Here is a 24,646-nt window from a genome sequence, read left to right as displayed (position 1 = left end):
CAGAACTTATTAAAACGAGTCAGTTCGCTTCATTAAACCCTCCCCCCATGCGTGTTCAGTTGTGTAACAATTCCCTAGCCTCAGAAGCTGCTTGCTTCCTTTCTAGAAAGTCACCTTTGCTGCCGGCGCTGCTGACACACCTGTTTGTAATCGGCTCTTATTAGGGGAGTAATGTTTTGCACCTGCGCCACTCTGAGACGCTCAGTCATCCGGCCAATCGGGAATAAAAGTTGTAAAAGTCAGCCTATGAGCGACAGGGCTTGTAAAAGTCGATTAGACATGAACGAGGAGCTGGGATTGATGCCTGCCCTTTGGGGAAGGATTTTGGTGAAAGGCTCTCAGAGCAGCTTGGATTTATTCCAGTGGTGAAAAAGATACGCAAGATGGGACAGATAAGTGATTTATCAGATGTATGTAGCTGAAAACACAATACATGGCTGATATATATATATTTCATATCAGAAAGTTCTCTTTTTCTGTAACTTTCAGATACTTGTCTGTCATTGCTTTTGTGCCTGTATGTGTCATTATGGATTAACAAGACTGAAGGAATGACAGCTTGGTGACAGGACTGAGTTTTACTCATCTAACTTGCGCTGTGATCAGTACAGTATATGCAATGCACACAAAGAACAGATACTTTATCATCATACTTCAATGGACGTTCACCCACACAGATACAAACGGAATGTCCCCCCACACACACACACTCAGACGCACTCCCTCTCTTGACACCAGTGAAACAATCTAACCATGCAGAGTTCAGACTCCTTCCCTCCCCCTCTCTTCTCTTCTTTCCTCTCTCCCCCATTCCTCCCTCATTCCCTATCTTCCCCCTCAGGATAGGTTCAGGGTAAGGGCAGCTGAGAGAGGGAGAGGATGGAGGAAGAGAAGGTATGGAAGGAGGTGCAGCAGCAGCAGCAGCTGTCCACTAATGAAGTGCCTGGCTCCCACTATAAACCACTACAGACAGATTTAGCCAGAGGAGGTCTGTGCTGTGTGTGTGTGATTATGTGTGTTTGTCAGTGGGTTTGCATGCACATGAGTGGATGCATTGCTGTACAATGAGAAAGAGAGCAAAATGTACAGTAACAATATGCAGAGTACCCAGGGGGTCTTAAGTATTTTAAGTAATTTAATATTCTCTAAATAAGTCCAAAGTATTGAATTCCGTCTAGAAAGTCTTGAATTGCATTTACAAAGGTCTGTAGGATTAAATAAATACTGTAACATCATAAATAACTGTAAACTATATAAATGTTTTCTGTGTGTGTCTAATGTTACAATTGATTACTTGCATGTCAGCTGATGTTCTGTCAGCTCTAGTACCATTAACTTCCCCGCCGATCTCCTTACGGTGCTGTTTCATCCTTATTTTAGCCACTTTCACAGTTAGCTTTGTACATACTGTTCATAATATTTTTAATCATTCTGAAAGCCTGCCCACCTCCGTGTTTTCAGAATTTGAGCTAGCTTAGAAAAGCAGTGTCAAGCATATGAGGAGTTCTGTCATCTGGATGGAGTTTTGCTCAGTCCCTCTCTGTGAGCTTTCACTCCAGCTGATACTGAGATAAGGGTGAAATGGAAAGTTAACATTAGAAGAGAGAAGTCCACCATCACCAATCGGTCCAGGGAGTGTAGCAGGTATTTTGGACACGGGGGAACAGCCGAGAACAGACAACGGGGCTCATGCAGCATATTTTTACTCTACGCTTCTGTGGATTATCAGTGAAGTGTGTGGATTTACAGACCAAAGTCTCTGTTAGTGACAACAGACACATAGATCTGCATGCTTGTGACTTATGAAATGTCTGTATCCTCAGGACAATGCATTTTAATTCATTTTAGTGGCTAGCTGACTGGCTAAACTTTCTCGCTTTCTAAAGATGCAGAGGTGATTAGGCTATTTGAATGATGAAAACACTACGAGCAGTCAGTATTAAAATATGCACACAGCTAACTATAGAAAGTGGCTAAAATGAGTATCCAACAGCACTGTAAGGAGATTGGTGGTGAAGTTAACGGTACTGTATCAGCGGATGTGCAGATTGGATTACATCACTCTACATTGTGCATTGTGCAAGTAGTCAATTACAACAATATGCTCTTGACCGTGGAGTGTACGTGAGCTCTGGTGCGAGTCACTGAGTTGTCAGAAAAAAAAAAGATTAGAAGTTCAAAAAGGGGCTTTTGGTTTGTGAGGTCATGGAGAGGAGCGGGGCTCATAATGCAAACATCTTTTTATTAGAGTACACACCTCCCATAAAGCTTCTGTGTATTAAATATGAATGTCAATAGTACTGCAATATGTTTTATCTAATTCAGGTACTTGGTAAATAATTATTTTCTAGGGCCTAAAATCCAGACTGATTTTCCATTATATCCATCATACTTTTGCCAGAATGCATGTGAAGTTGGCATTAAATTTCATTCTGGTGAAAATGGTATTAAAAAGATCTTAAATTCAACTTTGAGAATTCTGGGGGTACCCTGGTATGGTATAATCTTATGAAAAAAAGGAACACACGTATTGTCATAAAATAATTTTTCCCCGAATGATGATCCAGTTTTGACCTGTACAGTATAGTACTCAATGCCCAGCTATTTACAACACTTTCAACCATGTTTCACAGTCTTTCAGCAAATAATTTTTTTCACTGATTAAACTGAATTAGAAAAGCATATCTGGATAAAAATATTTGAATATATGTTTAAGTTTTTCAGAAATGAAAGGAAAAAAGCTTTGAGAGCACATTTAGAGAATAAATAAGCAAGCTTAGTTTTTTTTATTTTGTTTTCCATTAACTAGGTCAGATAATGGAAAACAGCTAAATATCTTATCATAATTATGCAGGCGACCCACAGACTTACATAAGGATGTCACTAAGTGACTGTGCGTACGATCACTGAGTAAGTACTGCATATTGAACAAATCAGTGATTTGGAAGTGCGAAAAACTCATTCAGTTAAACAAAGATAAAACTGAGATAATTGTTTTTTGAGCCAAACAATGATTCCACATATAATGAAATCCACATATCTGGCCAGAAAGCTTGCTGCAGTCAGGTACCTGTCTATGCTTTTATTTTCAGTGGACTGGATTTGCAGAAAAACAAACTGATCTCAGAATGCTGTTCCATATAATTTTACTTTTAATCCTGTTTATAAATCTTTTTGTATCTTGTCTAAATGCATTTTATAGGTAGAGAACTTTGAATTGACTTGTTGAAATGTGTTAAACCAGAAAATAAAGAAAAGTGAATTTGTTCTCTTTAAAATTAGTTTCATCAAGTTCCACTTACTATATTAAGTATTATAATCATTAAAGGCAACCATCATAGTTGTACAATCCTTAATAGGTGCAACAGAAATGTGCAAAAAGTGCAAAACAAGATTACAAGATTACATTACGTCATAAACAAGATTACATTACGTCATAAAAATGTTACAGAAAACATGACAAAAAATAAAGTAAGATATATTATAAAAATTAACAGTTTGAGTAGTTTGCTGTACATGATAGTGTGGTTTTACTATAATTTTGGGTTGGGATGGTGTGCAGTTATATAAATCATGAAAATGCAGCAAACAGGCAATAATCTTTTAGTGCTAATTGACAATTCGTGAATTAAATTTGTATGTGACTGGGTCCTTTGGAATATTTTCAAAACTGCCAGTGGTACAAAATACAAAAAAAAAAATCTTCTGAATAGTTGGATAGGAACAACATTGACTAAGTGTTTTAGCACAAAGTGGAGAGGGTACTGAAATCATTATCTTCCTAACAGTGAACAGATGCAGAGACAGAAGATAGAGGGCAGAGAACAGGGGCACTCTTCTTATATTTGTCATTTCACTTTTTATCATATTCTGGCAAAATTGTAGCCTAATAGAATACAGCTTGGAACAAAACATTTGGACCACTTGTAGTGCATTTGAAGAGACTTACCAGATGCCTGATAGGCATCCAAAGTAGACCCATAATTTCAAATATTTGTTCTTCTTGTGTGTTCAAGAATTAAATAGATGAATTTTCACAGATCTGCTCCTGGTCAGAGAAGAAGGGGGGGGCGGGGGGAGTGTCAGTGAAGACATTAAGAAAGAAACAAAAAAATTAAATTTAAGTCTTTACTCAGCTGATGTTTTTAAAACCTCTCCATAGAAGAAAAGATGAGATTTTCATGCCTGCATTGCTATGAAGAAGTAGAGTAGAAAAGAGAAACAGAGGAGCTGATTCTGCAGCTGATTTTTCTTTCAAAAAGTTTAGGGAAAACCCAGAAGGGAGGCGATGGAAGGCAGAGCGAGGCAGACAGGGAAAACAGAGCCGCAGAGTAGTGGAGGGGGGTCTCTCACAGCACTAGGTGCATTTGAAATTTACAGCGTGTGGTCTCTTGCTCTAAGCCCAGATATTAAAATCATTACAGCTGTGTGTTAGCATAAGCTTTCCTCTGCTACAGCCAAAGGGCTGTGTTTTATGGCTCTTTTATTTAGTAATCCACAGCGGTTTCTATGAGGCACTGTTTCCTCTCTCAGCCTCCCGCTCAGACTGCGTTCCTCTTATCAAAGAAGGCCATTGTGTACTTATTATTGAGCCTTTAAGCCAGTTATCAATCCTGGGAAAAAAAGTACATACAGTTAGTTCTCAAGGTCGGCTCACAGGATAACTGATTGAGAGACAACAGCATACAGAAAGACAGATAATAATAAAGGTTAAAATAAGTATTTCCAGAGATGGAAGCCAAGTCACAGGCATATACAGTATATAATGTGTAAACACATTTTGTCCTTAACAACCTTGTAAAGATTATTTTAAAAAATGTGATGAATTTAAAAGCCCTTAGTGGTGTGTATGTGTGTGTGTTGATGTGAGATGGCAGTCATCCGATATAAGCAGCAGCGCAGCCTCGGAGAGAGAGTGTGATTCCATGTATCTGGCATTCCACTGCAGGGTAAACACTGAGTCAGTGCTATGTTTAATGTCAGGCCAGAGAAATTCATTATGTCTTATCACACATTCAGGTTTCAGGGTCAGTGGCAGAGCATAAACCCACACATGTACTCAATGTTTATTATTGGGCACTTACATTTATTACACGCCTACGTTTTCATAACTCGCGTATAGGGCAAAGGCCCGGGCTGAAATTCAGTGTTTATTAAATGGGTTGCTATGCAGGAGTCTGCATGGAAAACACATTGCTGACATTGTCCGTGCATAAACGGAAGTGAAGAGGCAGAGCAGAGAGAGAAAAGTAGTAGTAAAAATTAAAAGGGTCTTTTTAAACAAATCGCACAAACAAAAAACTTTCCATTAGTGGTATCTAGCCATGACGATAATTGTTTTCACAGCTTTTAAGATATCCATCTCCGCAATATCTGCCTCCAGTCCACTACAATGAGGATAAAGGGAACTGTTTCAGTGGCACTACTTACTACCAAAGAAATAGCCTCTTTAAAAAAAAATGGTGACAGGATGTTCTGTGGGTTAACCAGAGTAAGAATTCTGCACATGCACAAAACTGACACCTGAACCCCGCCAGTCATTTAGAACTGACCCAGCTGAGCCTGACTAGTACTTAACAGTCCTCCAAATTTAACAACAAAACACATGGAATCACTTTCTGACTTGACACCCCTACTGCAGGACAACATCATTTGTCTGTGCCTTTCAAAACTGTTACATATCACAGTAAACCAAATAAAACGGTTGCCCGATCTTGTAAACAAAATGATGTTGGTGTATTATGTCCTCTGCATGCTGCACGCATTTCCTTGTGCATGCTCATAAAAACCTTGCTCCATAGTGCTACTAGTGATCAAAATCTCTAATTAGGTACCTTTAAGTTTAGGCACAAAAACAACTTGGTTAGGGACGCAAGATAATTTGCTCAGAGTGTGAAAAAGAGACCTTTCTCTATAAATTATATTTGAAAATGACCAACCCAAACCTAACAAAACCTGATATTTTGAAGGGACTTTTCTGGATAGAGTTGGGTAGCAGAACTCTTGTGCTGCTTTAAAAGTCTTAAATGTAATGTTTTCAGTGCTGTGGGCACCACAAATGAAATTCCATTCACTCGTATTGCACTGCAGTAGAGGCCGATCTTCCAGAGATGAATATCTCAAAACCTGGGCAAATAAATCCAAAACTATCTGCATGAGTGGATTCCACTCGAGCTAAGTCAGAAAACAGTTTTGTAATTTGGGTTCCCTGACCGTTAAGGGAAAGGAAAAGAGAGAGTGGGAATGTGAGATGTTGAGAATGAAAAAGAAAGAGATTGTTTACAAAGATTTTATTTCCCAGAGCATTCCAGACGTACCTGTCTGCTACCGTCCACTCTGCTTCTCTTGTTGCCTCCAAATGGTATGCTTTTGATAGAGAGAGGCATTCAAGGACCACGGAAGAAAATCCCCCCCTTCCTCTCAGCCTTAGCATTTTTTATTTACCTTAATGATCAAAGGATGCCTCTAAGCCTCTTGACCAGTTAGTTTTGCACAGCCTTGTCTTTTCTGGGTTGCAATACATGTGTGATATCCTGCATTGATGTAATGGATTCAGACCTTGAAGTTTGAAGGCCAAAGAGTAAGAGAAAGTATTCAGATATACTTCATTATTTGTTTTGACTGGCAGCTGTATGCGCTAATTACCCCTCAAACCACATATCACGACCTTCCCAGCCTCACAAAAACTCGCATTGTATTGATTTAAACTCCTTACTTAATGTCTTGCTGCTTGCACGCTAAAGCTTTCTATGTCTCAATTTCCCTTGCACACACCGATAACTTTCTTGGCCTAGAAATTAGTTTGCTCTTCTGTGCATAGAGGCTCCCTTGTGTACAGGATTGCTTTTCATCTGACTGTAGCAGATACCCTTGGCCCAGTTCATCCGCAGCTCATCACATGCACGTCAACATGGCGGCCACGCAGGCCGTTTCACGTGCTGTTAAACATTACTGACTGCATCATTCACTCAGTAGTAGGGAAAAAAGCCCAATGTATCAAGATTGTTAAATCACACTGTAGGAGTGTTAAATGAAAAGGTTTGTAACTTGTCCGTGTAGTTCACAGCTAGGGACCTCCGTGATGTGTTCGTTAGCTGCTAATTAGTTGTTTTGGGTTTTACTCTGCAGTGCATCAGTTACTGAAGAGCTGAGTGTTAGAGGGTGTAGAACTGGCAGAGATCTGAAGCAACAGAGGAAGAAAGAGAAGTGGACGGGAGTGTTTGTGTGAGCGTGAATGACTGTGCCTGTGTGTACATGCTCTTCAATGTGTGTAACTGTGTGTTCGGTGTGCTGCATTCTGCGGTTTGCAGCTCCAGTGACTGATGTTCCGTCCTTCATGTGTGGATTGATGGGCACATCTGCTCCGCACTTAAGGCCGACACTCCTCTCCCCAAGTCCCATCCTGACCCTCGCCAGCCTGGCTTGACTCTACCTCAACGGATCCTGACCTTCCTCAGCCTGGCCGGGCCTGGCACAACGCGGCTTGCGTTGGCCCAGGCTGCTCTTACCGGTGGACGAGGGGGAGGCTGAACCTTGGGGCTAGCAGATATACGAGGCCTAACTGCTTTTTCATTAAGCGGACTGTCAGTATGAAAAAGCCCTTTCTTTTACCTTGTTTTGCTTCTGCTTTCTCTCTCGTACTCCTCCTCCTACGCCTCATATGTCTCCCTAATACTTTTACGTTCAAGGACGGAGCAGTCGTTAGGTGCTTCACAGTGGAGAGGAGCTGAAATGAAGGTTTGTTTTACTTTTTGTGTGTGTGTGTCTGTGTCTGTCTCTGTGAGAAAGTGCACTTCATCGGGGGGGGTTGCAGAGCTTCAGGAGATAGATGACGAGAGAGGGATGGCCGTTTTGAGGTGATGGCCTCAGTAGTGTGGAGATTTAGAGAAGTGTATAAGGGCAACATGCTCTTTTGACAAATGAAGAGGTGTGTATTTCAAGTCATTAGACAGCACCCGTTCCACCACTATAGAGGCAAACAGACTCTGTATTGTAGTGAAAGGAGAGTCCTCAGTTCATACTTTGCTCTTTTCCAAAAGTGCACAAGCGGCCTCACTTCAGTTTCTGTAACCCCATCCTGATGGTTGATGACTTTCAGTTCAAATATTTTACTCAGAGTCGTGTTCATGTGTTGCATTTGCTTGATTTATTTGTCAACCTAATTGGATGTAATGACGATTTTGAGGAAAACCTCACACGTGCAACAGCAACACACACTTGTACATACGACCACCTCATCCCCCGGTCAGTCCCCTCTAAATTCACCACACATGCGAGGCAGACAATCCTCCCTGACATCTCTGACATGCTACGGCTGTATAGCATTTTTATTTTTCTTCTGTCCCAAAACAAAACCCATAACTCAGGCACCCTTTCCACGCCAGATCGTAAAGGCTGGGTGGAAGGAATGAAAGGCAAGTGGCTGTTTTATGGCGGGGAGTGGAATGTAAATCCTCTGGGTCGTGAAAGCAGAGGCGGCTGAGCTAAAGAAGGCCTCTACGACTCTGGGGTCGAACTCTAAAAAAACAAAACAAAAAGACGTCTACCAGTCATTAGGAACCCCTTCTGGTACACCTATGTTAAAGGGCAGATCACACTTGCATATGGTGCTCGAGCATGCATCTGCCCTGAATGAAAGTGGAGACAGCAAGAACTTTTATATTATATCATTCAGATCTTTGCTTCAGCATCTCCTCACTTCCTCTGCTAACTAGCCATGTTGGGGGACCATAAGTGCTGAGAGTGTGCTATGTTGACGAGCAGAGTGACTGTATTTATGGCTCTTTCATAGGTCGGTCATGAATTATACATGAGCTCTCACTGTGGCGCGTGGAGGAGCGCTGGATGTAAATCGATAGGTGTTCACTTCGACTGACACGAATGATATCTCCTCTAAGCAGCTCCCTCGTCTCTTTCTCTCTCTGTCTCCCTGTGTCTCGCTGTCATTTTACACCCCGTCTCGGGATAATAATGTTTACCAATGCAACATCACTCGCGCTTACAAAAACACATGTGAGCAAAAACACAGGATTAGGGTAGCTTTGATGAATGTATTCATGTGTCGCTCTGAACGGATAAACAGATGAATAAGTTAATTCATTTCATTGCCTGAAAGGACAAAGAAAAGGAACAAGCCTTGACTGGAGCCCTTTTTTCTCTCTCCTCACTATGAAAGTGGAGTGTCTCTTCTGAAAGGGGAGAAACTGATGTAATGGCATGCAACAACAGTACAGTATCTGGATTACAATAAAGGCTGAAAGTTGTAATGTAGACGCTAATAACACTTTATCATTTCTACAATATTAATACAAAGTCAAATAAAGTCATTGTCTTCACCTGTCACACTTGCTTGAACACTTAAAGCAGCATGTACAATGTACAATTTTATGCCTTTTTATGGAGCATCTTTCCAATTATTGTGGTGGATTTTGTTTGTAGAAAAAAAATGATAATGTCAATGAATTCACAGTGTCAAATCCGTGGAAAGCGGGAATGTTGCTGTCCATTGCTGTCTGCCACTGTGTATTTTTTCATACCACCAGTGGGGTTGCCAAATTAAAACAACACCATTACAGAGCAAAATCAGCTGATTTTCAGACATAACATGCAAATAAACATCACTTTATGTGGCAAAGGTATGTCTTTGTGATACTTTAACAGTTCTTTTAACAGAATAATCACAATTGTGGCCAAACAAGTGTTTGCATTTTATAGTGTAACCAGGTCTGACCTTTACGTGATTATAGGCAATAATAGAAGCCTGTTGCTGCTGATGGAATATGTGTTTGGTAGGCGTATGTCTAATATCCTTGTTTACATTTAGAAAACGGAATGTAGCCTATAATTAACATGACTTACTGCTGAGTTACATATAAAATAAAGACATGATCTCTTTTGCAATTATTCTTATTACTCTACATTATTTAACTTGCTGTGTACCAACCAATCCAGTCCTTTTTACCTGTTAAAATACCTTTAAATGGCCAAAACAACACACAAAATGTAGTATTCCACTTGCCAGAAAGTGACTGCAGCTTCTACTTATTGACTGAAAGCTAGTTTCTGCCTCAAAATGACTTTCAGAAGAGTTATGTTTGACAGATTATGAAACCGAAATTGTCCCCCGTTTTATTTCATACATTATATTTTTTAATGGCATTACTACCACCAAAGCAAAAATGTCCCCGGTTTTTATTTCAGAAATCTGGTCACCTTTTCAAAATAGAGGCCTGTATATTAACTGCATCACACTATCCGCTTTGATCATTGAAATACTGTAGTGGAGCAGTTAGAAGACATGGGTTGATGTTACAAATACGTCTCTTGAGTGAACTGTGAGTTGGAGTGAGCTAACCTACTGTACGGTTAGCAACCAAACTAGCTAGCCTGCTAACTGTCAATCTTGGCTAGTGAGCTATTATTGCTGTGTAGCCCTAAGATGTTACTAGTTAGCTCTGCAGCCACAGTAGCTTGCCAACCAGCCCCACAGCTCACTATGTTAGCACCACCCATATCAAAAGAACTCAAAAATGAATCACACAGTGTTGCTTTTGTGAGGGCTTTTGGCTATATAAATAATTTGAACTGATCCTTCAAAGATCATAGAAATGTTTGATTGGTCTACTTTTAATGTGATGCAGCTTTGGTCCTAAACCTCTTTATTTACTCAATTACCAAGGGCCAGACATTATGAAAGCAACAGGAAATGTTCACTTAGCTAGTCTACAGTATATTTTATGGGATTATGTTAAGTAACTATCAAAATTGTTAGTCTGAAAGTTATCCTCTGCACTTTGCTGAATGTTTTTCCTCCTGGAATGTTCTCAGGTCAATTTTCCTTCCCACTCCACCGCATTAACCAACAATCCCTGTTGCTGGGATGAAAGGAGTGTTTAGAGTTTCATTTGCTTCAACCAAACAAAGGGACTTTGTAAGGCCTTGCTGACCTACCTGTTTTGGAGGTCAGAAAGGTCATGACCTGCAAGTAAAGGGGCAGAGGGTGTGTGTACCTGTGAGTTTTGGGGCCTCAAACCACTGTTTAGTTTTCCTGGGTTAGTCTTTCTGTCTTTGTAAGCGTGAGTGTTATTGAGTCACATTTTATTTTTTACATGTTTTATCTTCCATGTAGTGCCAGCGCTTTGCCTTCTTTATATAGCTTTGTTTGTTGAAGGCGGTGATTTTATGTCTCTGCTTCTGTTGTGTATTTCTGTTCTCTCTCTGTCTCTCTCTCTCTCACACTCACACGCACACGCACACGCACTCCTACTTTCTTAAACCCATTTTGAGCATTCTCACAGAGGCGAGTTGTCCTAATCCACCTGGCTTTGGCTCTCAACTTCCCAAATGCCGACATGAGAGCTGGTCATAACTCATCACATACACTCTCTCACACACACATACTCAGAGTCACACAGCGGCCGCTACTCCAGAGGCTTTGGCGAGCCATCGGCGCCGTATTACATTAAAGGTCAGTTACTGAGTTTCCATTTTAGCTTCGCCTTCCGCCGGTAGCACGCTGTGAGCCAAATAAATGGGAGGATTGTCTGTCAAGCCGCCTGTTTGATTTCCTCGGATGGCTGGGAGTGTTTGGCTTGGAGGTAACAACCTATCCCTCCACCCCCTCCCCTCTTGTTGAAGTTACATTTTAACACCACAGGAAAGTGTCATTACATCCGGCAGCTTAGCTCTTAAGTGTGATCGTGTCAATGAGTATGTGAGGAGTGAAATATGACCATAGTGATGTGATGGTTGTACGTGTGTCTACATACAGTATGTGTGTGTTTCTGGATTAGTACGTTAGACCAAATTAATACTCAGTGCTGTTTACAAATACATCCGTTAGTATGCACTATCCATCTTACTGGTTGACTGATACTACCGGTCAGCATTAACCTGAACCTGGCAAAATGGCAGATTTTGATGGAATTATGCTAAACATGGTCTGAAAACACAAAAACCTTCTAAATTTAATGTTAATGTTATTGCAGAAATAATTAGTCAATCCACAATCAGTAATTAACAACAATTTTGACAACTAATTTATTGTTTAAGTCATCTATCAAACAAGTCTATCTACAGCCATGCTAGCACAGTTAATGTCAGCATGCTAACAGTGACAATGCATATGTTAAGTGAGTATAAAGTTTACCATATTCACCATATTAGTTTAGTGTGCTGGATGCTAGAATTTGCTTATTTGCACTAAATACAAAGTATAGCCAAGGGAGACTGACAGCAATATCATTAGATTTGCATGTAGGTTTGTTGGTCATAAACAGAAATATCAACATTTTGAAATGATGATGGTGCCAGACGAAAAGAGACCTCCAAGTTATCCCAATTTAACCTGTGGGGAGCAAGAGTGGTGGTCCCAAAATTTCTGTCATGGCTAAAACGTTAAACATTCATTAGTTCCAGCTTCTCAAATATGAGGATTTGCTGCTTTTCTTTGAGTTCTGGACTGTTGGTCAGATAATAAGCAATTTGAAGATGTCTCCCTGGCTCTGGGAAAATGGTAATGGGCATTTTTCAGTCTGCCATTTTATTGACTCCATAATTAACCCATTAATCAAACAAATCGCCAGAATATAAATAATATTAGCGCAAACATTATCAATTGACAGTTTCATTGTTAAGATACAGTAATAGTTCTTAATCCACAGCACTGTTGTACCCCTCAACTAAAAATGCTGAGACAAAAGCCAGGGGTCTATTTTTAAGTGAACTGAATTCCACACAGTGAGTACACCTTCTTCTTCTTGTTCTCCCTCTACTCACTGTTGTCCCCAAAGGACATGTTAATCTCCACTCTTTCAGGGACTGAGTTACCCCAGCAGACACTTTATTTAGACTAGAGAGAGAGGGAGAGAGAGAGAGAGAGAGAGAGTGTAAGCAGAGGTTGGAGGGAGGAGTATTGCGGGTGAGGGAGGTGAAGGGAAATACAAGGCAGTGAGAAAAGTAAATTTTAGCATGAAATTCATCACACTGATTAATCGATGTATGTGTATTCCTGGATGAAAAATGTTCAAATGTCTAGTTTTCAACAACTAACAAAAAACAGGCTTGTATTAGTCAAATGTATCCAAGGTGGTTTTTGAAAGTGGTTCATCAGCAGGAGGGTCATAGACTGGTTTTGCCTACAGAGAAATAATGTAATTCTTCAAATGAAACGAAAACTTGAAAATCACCAGAACCTCAGCTACAAGGTTTTCATACGACAGCAGAAATATATACATGAACTTCCTTGAGATCCATCCTATTCGAAGAATAGCACAGCAGCCTGTCACCCCAGTTTATCGCAAGCCTGATTCTAAGTGCAAATGTAAACATTATTTGGTAACTAGTTAGCTTCCACTACACTTGCCACTTTGTTCAGTTGCACCAACTGTAATCACGCCTTAACGTAACTCAGTCAACTGTAATCAAAACATTGTTGCAGAAAATTATGCTTCAGCTTAGACAATTTCTTGACAAAATAGGAGCCAAAATCTGTTTTACCTACAGTATGATGCAAATGTTAACGAGAAACATTTGAATTTACACATAGCTGTTGCAACAGCCTGCGGAGAATTAACTGTGTTTGTGTTTGTGTGTGTGTGTGCATGTGCATATGAGTGTATGAACCTTTGTTTGAAGTAGAAAAACAGATACAAATAAGACAGGGTGAAGGTCCTCCAGACTGAAGTGATGCTATTTTTGACTCCATTACTTAGCGGACATCTTCTAGTTAATCTCTCCTCTGTAATGATGGATAACACACAGCTTGGAAACTGCATTTGTGTGTGTGTGTGTGTGTGTGTGTGTGTGTGAGACAAGTGTAGTTGGGTAAAATTGAATTTTTCTTTCTTTCATGTCCATTTTTCACTTCTCACTGAAACCCAACCCTGCATTCACATTTCATTGGTGAGCTGAAGTCGACTCTACTGCTGTTTTAGAAATATCACATATACCCATGAGACAGAGCGTGGCCATTGGACGAGAAGAGAGTTTAAGTTATTGGACTTCTGTGATTTGTTAAGAAAGGTTTCTTGACCCAGTTTAATTGCCAATTAATAAGAGGCAAGACTTAGGTTACCATGGTGATAGTCTAGCCATACGTTCCCTAGATAGGTCCACTGACCTGCAGTAATGATGGTAGAGATATGTCAATAATAGTTATTAATAGGTGCAGAGCCTCAGGGTTAACAAGGACCGAATAGAAAAGAGCTGAGCAGAAAATAAAGGTTTCTGATAATAAAAACTTAAATCTTAAGAGAATGAGAACATTTCATTAACGTCATCTGGACATATTTGTGCCCTTATATATCCAGGTCGAGCTCTTCACTTTTCTTGTTATGCAACCCATGCCATGTTTGCTACTGGCCCTTTATAGCTACTTAATGGACTGTACGATCAGTGTCATGGGTTCAAAAAGCGTTAGCAGGCCAACTGGTGAACCAAAGCACGAAGCACTTCATTCAATTAGCCTAGCTGTAACCTTATTATGACCAAGCTCTGACTCCATCAATACTGTGTGGTCCCACTGAATCTAAGTCAAATTTATGCACAAAATCACGCACACACACATATTTCCATGTCAAAGAGCTCATGTAATGTGCATGTACTGTTGGGATTTGAGGGCAAACATAAAGCTGAAAAAGCAACGCTGTGCTAAGTCTTACACAAACACATGCTCACAAAAAATACACAAACACACACTCCCCCAATATACACACCTTAACTACTCAAAAGGCTTGCTATTTTAAACTTTTATACCCGCAAGCACATTTTCTCACAAACATACACAAACACACTCTGCCTCGTTCCTGCACACATATTTTTACTGAGTCTCCTGGGTTGATTATACATGCGCACACACATACACACACGCTGCAGCCGCCTGGCCGGTCAACCTTAGTTGTTTTTGGACTCAGGAGTCTAGTTAGCAAAGGCTAGTATCAATCATTTAGCCGGTGGAGAGCAGCTCAGTCGATGGGGTCGTGTATGGGTGAAGAACCCGGCCCAGCCCCAGAATCCCTCACTCTGAGGGGGGTGGAGGAGCCATGATGGTGGGGGCTGAAGTTCAGAGACTGAATGATGTCTTAAATAGGATGTAAGGAAGCAAGCTGAGCTAGGCTGGATGAACGAGCTGCAAATAAATATGCTGGCAAATACCAGCCCTGCTTATTACACAACTTTATTAAGTACTCAGTTTTCACTGTCCAAAGGACGCATGCTGAGCTTTGTTATTTCTGAAAAACACACTCCTGCTTCACATTCGATTATGTCACTCTGTGTGATCTCTAGTTCAGGGTTTTTTGCTGATCTCTAATCAGCAGACAAAGGTGAGGAACATGGCAGGAAATGACAATTTATTAAGTCATTCATTTTCAATAATTTACACTAATTTAGAATCAAGGAGCTGGAGCCAATCCCAGCATGCATCATGCAGCAGGAATGGAAATACCCATGAGAAGTCAGCAGTTCATCACCCAGCTGAGACAGACAGACATACTGTAAATATGAGCTATTTAGAATCTGTAGTTAATGTAACCTGCAAGTTTTTGGATTGCTGGCTGATACTGGAGTGCATGAACGAAACCACACTCCAGCAGAATCCAGACTCCAGTAAAATGGAAGGGTGACCACATTTAAAGCTCCATTAAACGGTAGGCTTCATTGGTTTGATTTAACCAAGACCGGTCTCCCTCAGGCAAAACCTTATTCTTAAGGGCGACCAGTAGATAGGAAACTAACACTACCATTTTAAATGAGGAGAGAAAATGTGAATTGCTTCATCTGAATTATGCTCCCTGATTAACATGTGAGAAAACTCAACCTGATTTGGAAAGCAAGGCAAGCTAATTTAGTATATAGTGCATTTCAAACACAAAGCCAATTCAAGTGCTTTCAATAATGCTATGTGCTCATTATGCACTTAAAAGCAACAGAAATCACACCATGTTTTAGGTTTCTTTTAAATATCTTCATGAGAACAGTCAGCATGATGCTGAGGCTGAAAAGGTGAATCAGTGACACAGAGCGCAGTCTACATACATTGTGTTTTCTAGAGTAAATATATTGAAGTTACAGTTAACTGTATTTGAATATTCAAGAGCAATCTTGCACCTATTATCTATTGATGTACATGCACTGTACATGTACTGGCTTCTATCATAGTGTACATTCAGTGCTATCTAATCAAATGATAATAATAGATAATGAGATTATTATTAGTAGTCTTAGGGCTCTATTTTAATCGTGCAAGTGCAATGACAAGTGCAAAGTGGCAAGTCTTGGCTGCATGTACTGTGTGTATTTCCAAGCACTGTTGCTATTTTGGTTCATGTGCTGTAGAAAAACGGCTGGGTGAAGTGAAATATAGATCAGAGGATGTGATGATTAATACATTCACTCTAAGCCCGTCACATCACTGGTCTCAGCACTTTCAGACAGCTGAGCCAATCACAGTGAGGCAGGGTGACAATTTCCAGCGGTTAATTAGTATGACAGTAGATCTAAAAATATTATTTTAATTGTTTGGTGAAGCTGTGACACAGCAATGATTATAATGCATCTGATATATTTTTTTTTTTCAGTTAAAAATTGGAAAGGGATCTGCGACACACATGATACATGAGCTCTGGTAATCCAATATTCACTTATAAACAGGCAAGATACCGAGTTCTTCTCAATTCTCAAAGATCAACAACTCGCTTTGCCCTCCCTCATTTGAATGAACCTCACACCTATTTGTGCATCTCCTGCCACCTGTGGTGCCCTTAGGGCCCTTAGAAGCAATAATAATTTAATAATAATTTCAGGGCAACTAAAGTTATAAATTACAACTCTTTCAGTGTTTTCACTGTGTCATTGAATCAGTTTTTCTTTTTGAAGTTATTTGTGTTAAAGTGTGTTATGTGTCTATTGTTTTGCGAAGCAATAAAAACCAAACATAAGCAAATATAGTATTAGCATTGGCATTTCTATTAGAATTACTGTAGAAGCTGTAATACATTTTTAATGTGAAATAAAAGACAACATTATCTTATATCTCACACACACGCACACACACGCACGCACGCGCACACACACACACACACACACACACACACACACACACACACACACACACACACACACACACACACACACACACACACACACACACACATCCCTCGTAAACCATTGCCAGGCATGTAAGAAGACTTACATACAGACGAGCTGGGCTGTTTTTCTCTATCTATGATCTTATCACAAAATGTTGTACTATATTCCCCCGGCATGGGTGCTATTTTAATTCCGTTCTCCAACCTGCTGAAAACCGAGGATTAAGACAGTGTGGATCGTGTGTACATGTCCACATATTTGTGTGTGTGTGTGTGTGTGTGCATGTGTATGCTGGCTTGCATGTGTTGTAGCCCGCATGTGAGCAGTGATAGGAATCTTATTGCTGTCAACGGTCCAAAGGCCAACGCTGCGCTGAACAGAGAAAATCCCCGAGCCGGCGCTCTCTGCCTCCTTTAATCTATGCTCCTTTTTCTCACCATTGGGCTCAAACCAGCAGATGATGGATGGCTGTCATGTCACAAGGGGCCTTTTCTTTCTTTCATTCCCTCTTTTTACTTTTGTGTTCCAACTTTAAAATAAAATAAGGTTAGAAAATGGACTTCGGCGCAGTTGCAAAGAATTTGAATTAAATCACTTGGTTGTCTCTCAACGTCTCCTTTTATCCACAGGTTTCTTTTCGTCTCTCTTTTCTACTTTTCTCCCTCTGTCTTTCTATATATGCATAGCTGTCTGTCCATCTCAGTCTATCAGGCTGTTATCAAGGGGATTTTGAACATTGCTTTCACTGTGATAACCAGGTTTCTGCTTGAGCTGATAGCCTGCTGTACTTTCATCAGGCTGCCGTCCAGACAGAGAGGGGGAGGAGGAAGAGGAGGGCTGGGGTTGAGTTGATTAACCTTCATCTTGCTCATACACATCACCCAGTTGCACATGCAATTTCCCCAGAAAGAGAAGGGAGAGGGGTTTGCTCCAGAGATTAGCATGTTTGTGTGTGTGTGGATTTCGCTGTGGTGTGCATGTGTGTGTTCAGTAAGGTCAAAGATCAGCCTATCAGGTGGGACCAGCAGTGTGGCCAGTGGACCTGGATAAGGAGCAATTGAGTGGTCAAGTAGTCGACCTCCCTTCGCCTTCATTTGGGAACAGGCCGGTACCCTTTGGCCCGGAGGTGAGATTAGTCTGGTGGGGCTGATAAAGCTTCACGTTCTCCCAACAGACCAACAGTCACTGAGGATTATGCTCCTGGAGCTTTCCCACACAAAGCAGGTGGGGAGAGCTGCAAAGGCCGCTTACTTAAAGGCTCTTCTTGTTGTTGGTTTGGTGACTGTAGCCTTGAAAGAAAACATAACAATTTAGGTTTACTTCAGTCGTCACTGTCAAACAGTAGATTATGTTTTCCCAGAAAAGCAGCTGCAGAATGCGTTGACTGGTTGAGTGTTCGACCAGCACATAGTTTGGCTTTCAGTTTTGTCCTCCTAACCTTTAGACAGATGTTCAGGGCCATGACATATTTGAAAACAGTCATGTTTTATGAGGTGCTGAAATAGGGTGTTCATAAACAGAGTTAACCTATACCATTTCATCCCCATCTCTCCCGAAATCCCTTTATCATCCCTTTTTGTCCAACTCCCAGTTTGGACTCCCAGCCATTACAGAACAAGGCTAAGTGTCTACATCCATGGTTGCAGCTCCGTGAGGCTGTACCTAAGTACCATGGTGTTTTGATACGGTGTGTGTGTGTTTTTTCCCTTGCAAAAGAAGGCAGATATCTCCTCTGCTTTCTTTCAATATTACATATTCAGTGAACCTTCTCACAATCGACATCTCTTAGAAAAGTATTTTTATTATTTTCAAGCATCCTTGACTAAATATTCTCAGATCTACTGCCAATTAATTGTACATTTCTCGACTCAAAGATGTTCTCAGCTTTGTCTCTGAAGCTGTCGCCCATCCATCTTCACTCACTTTCCTCACTCCTTTGTCTCCCCGTTCACTCTGTCTTTGTCGCGCCAACTCAGAGCTCTATTTTCCCGTGTTTGTTTTGTTCTCTGATTCTCATTCGTCTCCCGTTCATTTCCATTACTCACAGGAGACTATGGGGGGAAAGAAAGTTGCCTTTAGGCCGGGTTGCTACCAAGAGAGGGTGCTCCCCACAGTAAGTGCTTTTTCATGTTGTCGGGTGTTTGTCTGAGATAGTTTCTGCCTCTGGTGTTTGCTGAACCAAAGCTGCATTTGACGGCTACACAGACAGCGTATGTGATCTGAGAGATTTCAGACGCAGCTAAATTAAGACACATGCTGTCATGCTGCCAGAATTTGCTCCTATTTTGTTCCAACACAGGTATGTTTCAGTTCCTTTATGGGTACTGCTGCATATGTGTTGTCCATCAAAAGTCCTCAGAAGTAATACCTCTCAGACCAGACACAAGGTCAACTCTATGCTTGATGCCTCTCGATCAATATGCCCAGACGTTTGAGAGGCTCTGCCTGGCTATTTTCCCACTGAAGCTTTCAGCTCTCGTTGTTTTCTTCCCCCAGTTTTTCTCTTTTTTTCGCCAGTCAGATATTTCCCTGTACGTCATAACAGCACTCAGTTTTCCTCTTAAACTGTCCTTCACCACAACAAAAATGCCAACCATTCACCTGGAGAAAAGAGAACTCTTGAATCAGAATTGGTTGAAGCATCTGGGGATTAAGATTGAATCGTTTGGATTATGGATTATAATATTGTGCGGATATAAGGACGTACTTAAGAATGACAACACAAAGGACAGAGTAATCATAGTGTCAGTGTGAATAGTTGCGCCCCATTGTGATTGGCTTAAAGGACGGGCCATGAGGGGTTTTATCTTTCGAATCAGGAAATTGAATTATGAAAGAAAATGACCCAATAAAAAGGGTTGCAGTGACAGTATGGAGCTGCCGGGGTTAAGCAGATTTGAAGCACTTCACCTAAAGGTTTCTTAATTAGATTGGTCGACAAAGGCATTGAGGCTCCCAGCAGTGTGTGTGTGTGTGTGTGTGTGTGTGTGTGTGTGTAAAAGAGGATCTGAAGTGGTAGGATTGTTGTCTCTTCTGCCTTTGTGTCGGTATTAAGTGTGAGAGGGTTCACTGAATTGAGCCTTGATTGAGATATAACAGCTGACAATGTTTTAAGGTAAGGAGCCCAGAAATGCAAGTCAGTTAATTTCTATCATTAATGTGTATAAAGCAGCCCTATTCCCAAGAACATCGATATTGGATGATTCAAATTCAAGCTTTCTACTTGTACATGGTCACTGGGGAATGTTTAAGGCTAGGGAAAGTTTGAGACTTCGGCAAATAAACTATGGTTAAAGTAGGGGTGCGTAGGGGCAGCCCTGATCCCGATCTGAGTCCTTTGATATCTGCCAATACCGACCCCAACTAAGATTTACACAAATGACCCAGTTGACCAAAACCTACTACCTGAAAATGAGATCAGATAGAACTTAATTCATTCTTGAAGGAATTATTCTGCAAGTAATTGCTTATTGTTTTACATAATTCTGAAGTCCAAATTAAGCACATCAACCGAAAAAGTTAACAACATGTTTTATTTAAGATTTTGTTTTAGATGTGTGGCTGTATTTTCCATGTAATGCACAACAGTGGAACACTATTTACATTTGCATTAAATATTTTATTTGTCATTTTTTGATCATTTCAAATGTGGTTTTGCATGCCTATCAACACTAGAAAAATATCCATATCTATATCATGATTGATGTCAAACGTATCAAAATACATTTGAGTGTAGATACCCTGTATTTAAAGGGCTGTCAGCACTGACTCTGAATGTTGGCACTGAAAGTAAAGCGTCAGCTGTGCAATTGTCCAATTTGCATGTCATTTGTACAATACCAGGCTACCATAAGCTATATAACATAAATTTCTTGTTTTCTTATTGTGCACAGCTTCACATTAGTGGCAGATTGGTGGTCTTTTTTCCACCATCTATGCTGTATTTCTACCTGTAAGGATCATGAACCTGGGAGATCATTTTCTTGGTCCGTCTTCCTGAGAAGTCGAGGTAAAAAGAGAGGCTTTACTGTCAGGAGCGTTGGATTGTGCTAATATTGTTAAGTGAGAGGCAGCATTCCAGCCGATTAATGGCCACTACCTGAACTTTCAACATGACTAGGCTTTTTCCTGCTCCTTTCCATGTGACCTGCACTCCCAAACTCTGCCTGTCAGGGTTCATTCCTCTCACTTTGTCTTTTTCTGTCCTCATTTTTGCTTGCATTCAAGGTTTTTCTTTATCCTGCTCCCCTTGTCTCCTTCAACAACACACCCTATTCTTCCTTTCAGCCAGGCAAGCAGTATGGAATTTGGTACAGCCATTCATGGTCCCCAGATGATGAATCCTTACGACTTTGGTGATCCCCAGATTTTTCGTTTAGCACCACCATGAGGATGACATTTGGGATTCAGAGTGAAATATCTTGACAACCTTTGAATGGATCGGTGGAGGCAGATAGCCGCCCACCCTGAGCCATGGTTCTGCTCGAGGTTTCTGCCTCTTAAAAGGAAGTTTTTCCTTGCTTCAGTCACCTATTGCTTCCTACAGAGGTCAAGGTTCCTTGGTGCACAACATTTTGTACAAACATGGTTCCCAGACAAGATTTTGGTTTGGTCAAACTACTGTTTATAGGGTTAAAAAAAACAACAACCATTGTGTATACAGACATACACTTTCTGAACATTCAAATACCTTGCCAAGTTGTAAACAACTGGGGCAAATTTATCAAACTCAACCTCGCTAATCTTCTTTCGTCTTCCCCTCTATACTTGCCAACAATTTGTGAAAGAGGCACACTTTCCCTCCGAGGCTGATAAACATCTCCCACTGCAAACTTCAGAGCTTAAATGCATGCATGCCTTGTGCTGGAAATGTGTAAAACGCCATTTGGCTCAACGTTCGCCTGAGCTCCATTTCTAAAACTGTCCTTTCTTCCCCCTCCTCTCCCGGGCCCTTATCAAAGACTCAGGACAATCAGCGGTTTATCGCTGCTGGAAATGAGTGCAGGAAGCAGATGTTGCTCTGATTAAACACACACACACATGCCAAGTGAGTGGTGCTTGCTGCTGCTTCAAGGTCTGACAAGAGTTGAGGGCCAAGTCTTGGAGTCCGGAGTCATGATATCTCCTGAGCATGTGCTGCAGACGGGACAAACTGCCAACAGACTGGCCATTTATTTCTGTGTCACATAGAGCGACAGTGAAAAATATAAAGCAAAAATTAGGCCAAAGAACTGCTTGATGTGCTACCTTGGCCTCTTCCTTCTGTTACATAAGCCCTCCATTATATGCAATCATATAATGCAGTAATCAGTGCATGATAGTTAGGTAATCAGCTCTCCTACAGACATAATGACTGCAATAACTGATGAAAATGCTGATGGCCTGTGCATCAAACACTCCAGTGCATATGTGTATATGAATGAGAGGCAGGGAGATCATTATATGGTTTCTACTTTATTAAGAATGCACTTTGGCACCCCTTTATTTTCTTCACTTTAGGCTATTATTTTACAAACTAGATATAAAAGGACATAAATAAATGACATAAGTTACATGTACCTAGAGCTCCTTGACAAAAAACAAGGCAAAAAACAAACAAACAAACAAAAAAACATGATCATGTCCAAAAAAAAGTACAAAAAAAGATTGAGAGAATGTTAGATCTACATGGCTAGATCATATGGCATCGGAAGGCATACAATGACAAACATTAACTCTTGCGTTTTGTTTTTTTGTTTTTTCAAATTGTCCAACATTTAATTAAAGGAAAAAAGTATTTTACAGTACATTCTGGTTTCCTTCTCCTTCCCAACATGTCTTGCATATTTCCAAACAGGTCCTTTTTCGATAGATAAAACCCAAAAGAACGACGCATTGCCAAAAAAGGAAAGAGCAGTAGAGCTGTATTAAGGACGGAGGTGTTTTTGTATTATATGAAGCATCACTTGCGAGTTCAAAAACATTCACATAAGTATAGTTTAAAGAGATAAAAGAACAAAAAGAATATAGTCCATTGGGTTAAACCTGTAGCTGTATGATGTGCTCTGGAAAAAATAAAAACCACCACCGGTTTTCCCTTTTTAAACACCTTGTCCTCACTTCTCTTATCCTTTTCTTGTTTACAGGTGCGTCATTCTAAACTGCTCCCATTTCCATATGGAGAGAGATGCTCCCGACATTTCCTCCTCGTCATGAGCTCGGAGAGTCCAAACTCCCATCTGTCTTCGGTGTGTTTCTTTGCACAGGACGCTTTTAGTCACACTTGTCTGTGTCTCTGTGTGTCCATCTGCAAGCCAGTCCCAAAGCAGAGAGGGGTTGCATTCCGGAAAGCTGTGTAATAAATGCTGTTGCCGCACGACGGGAGCAACACACCTTACATCGTTTTTTAGACGACACATAAGCAAAAAAGTCCAGGTTTTTCTTTTTTATGTCAAAAACAATACATCTCTGTTATCTCTTCTTTCTCCACAGTGGCATGAAAATCGACACAATTACTGATAGTACTTCAAAGACGTTGCCACTCATACAGCTAGACACAAACACACACACACACACACTCTTCATCACATTCGCACGCTCAAATCAAACGTTTGTTACTGGACATGCAAACAAAACAATAAAAAGCAAAACAAAAATATCACACAAAAAAAGAAACTTTCAAATCAAAAGTACATTATCCGCTGGAGCAGGGCTTCTCGATTATATTACATTCTTCTTATTGTCTCTGTTTTATGCTGTTAAATCATTCATAGTAATTCCAGTACATTGCTGGGTGGCCACAAGCATGTGGCAGCTAGTTTGTCAAGTTGACCTGTTGTGACGGTGGACGTCCCAGACGCTCGGGGGTGGATTTGTCATCTCGGTGTCAGAGGAGACTCCAAGGAGAGCAGGGGAAAGCAGGAGGAGGAAGACAAAGAGGAAGAGGAGGAAGAATTCTGGTCGTGGCAAGCAAGGCTCTGTGTTGCAAGGAGCAAGGATCCTGTTCATGATGGACGGCAGCAGCTGTGGAGAAAGGAAAGGGGGGAAGGAAAAGAGAGGCTGCATCAGTCATGGTGGTTTTGAATATAAACAATTTCTGCTTGGCATCCAGTCCTGACCAACAATACAGCTCTGCAGCTCCAGCCCAATGGAACATTCGACTCATCTGCTAAACAAAATCGAATGCCAAAGCCAGAGCATCCGGAGACGGCGAGCGGCCGCCCTACAGGGAGAAAATATGGATTTCGTGGCAACGATGTATTAACTTGTGTGCACCACATGCTGTTGTGTGTACATAATATATGAAACATGCCCTTGACTTACTAGCACACATCAAAAGCAGACATTTAACTAGCTCCTAAATGAATACTCTATGTATAGATTCAACAGCCAGTGCAACCGCAGCATGCTTTTTTATAATGCCAACTGAAATAAATCCTTTGTAGGGCTATCAAGCTGAAATGTTGATTAATTATATCACATCAACATCCAATTCATTATGTGTTGTTTCATGTTCAAAAAAGGCTTGTTCAGGATTTTTGTTCTCTTTGTATTACATGACTTAACTGAAATACCTGAA

At 40.7% G+C, this 24,646-nt stretch overlaps 1 protein-coding gene and 1 long non-coding RNA gene across 6 annotated transcripts in view; one reads left to right on the top strand and one right to left on the bottom strand.

Annotated features, from left to right (window-relative positions):
• Window positions 1-257: 257 nt before the first annotated feature.
• Window positions 258-24,646, top strand: LOC123985562. 2 transcript variants are annotated; one of them, XR_006828706.1, is made up of 4 exons: window positions 258-410; window positions 490-988; window positions 7,311-7,737; window positions 23,214-24,646. It is a non-coding gene; the product is annotated as an uncharacterized LOC123985562 (long non-coding RNA). The 2 variants fall into 2 exon arrangements; XR_006828705.1 differs by lacking the exon at window positions 490-988.
• epha4l (eph receptor A4, like) overlaps window positions 22,522-24,646 on the bottom strand; it is a 54,154-nt gene continuing 52,029 nt past the window's right edge. For all 4 annotated transcript variants that reach the window (XM_046073174.1, XM_046073175.1, XM_046073172.1 and 1 more), the window contains exon 18: window positions 22,522-24,090. The gene's annotated coding sequence lies outside the window, so the exon portion shown is untranslated. The remainder of the gene's footprint in view (window positions 24,091-24,646) is intronic.

Source organism: Micropterus dolomieu, linkage group LG17, assembly GCF_021292245.1.
Source record: "Micropterus dolomieu isolate WLL.071019.BEF.003 ecotype Adirondacks linkage group LG17, ASM2129224v1, whole genome shotgun sequence".
Classification (NCBI taxonomy): domain Eukaryota; kingdom Metazoa; phylum Chordata; class Actinopteri; order Centrarchiformes; family Centrarchidae; genus Micropterus; species Micropterus dolomieu.
Note: the sequence above shows the minus strand (reverse complement) of the source record. Positions and strands in the feature narration are given on the sequence as shown.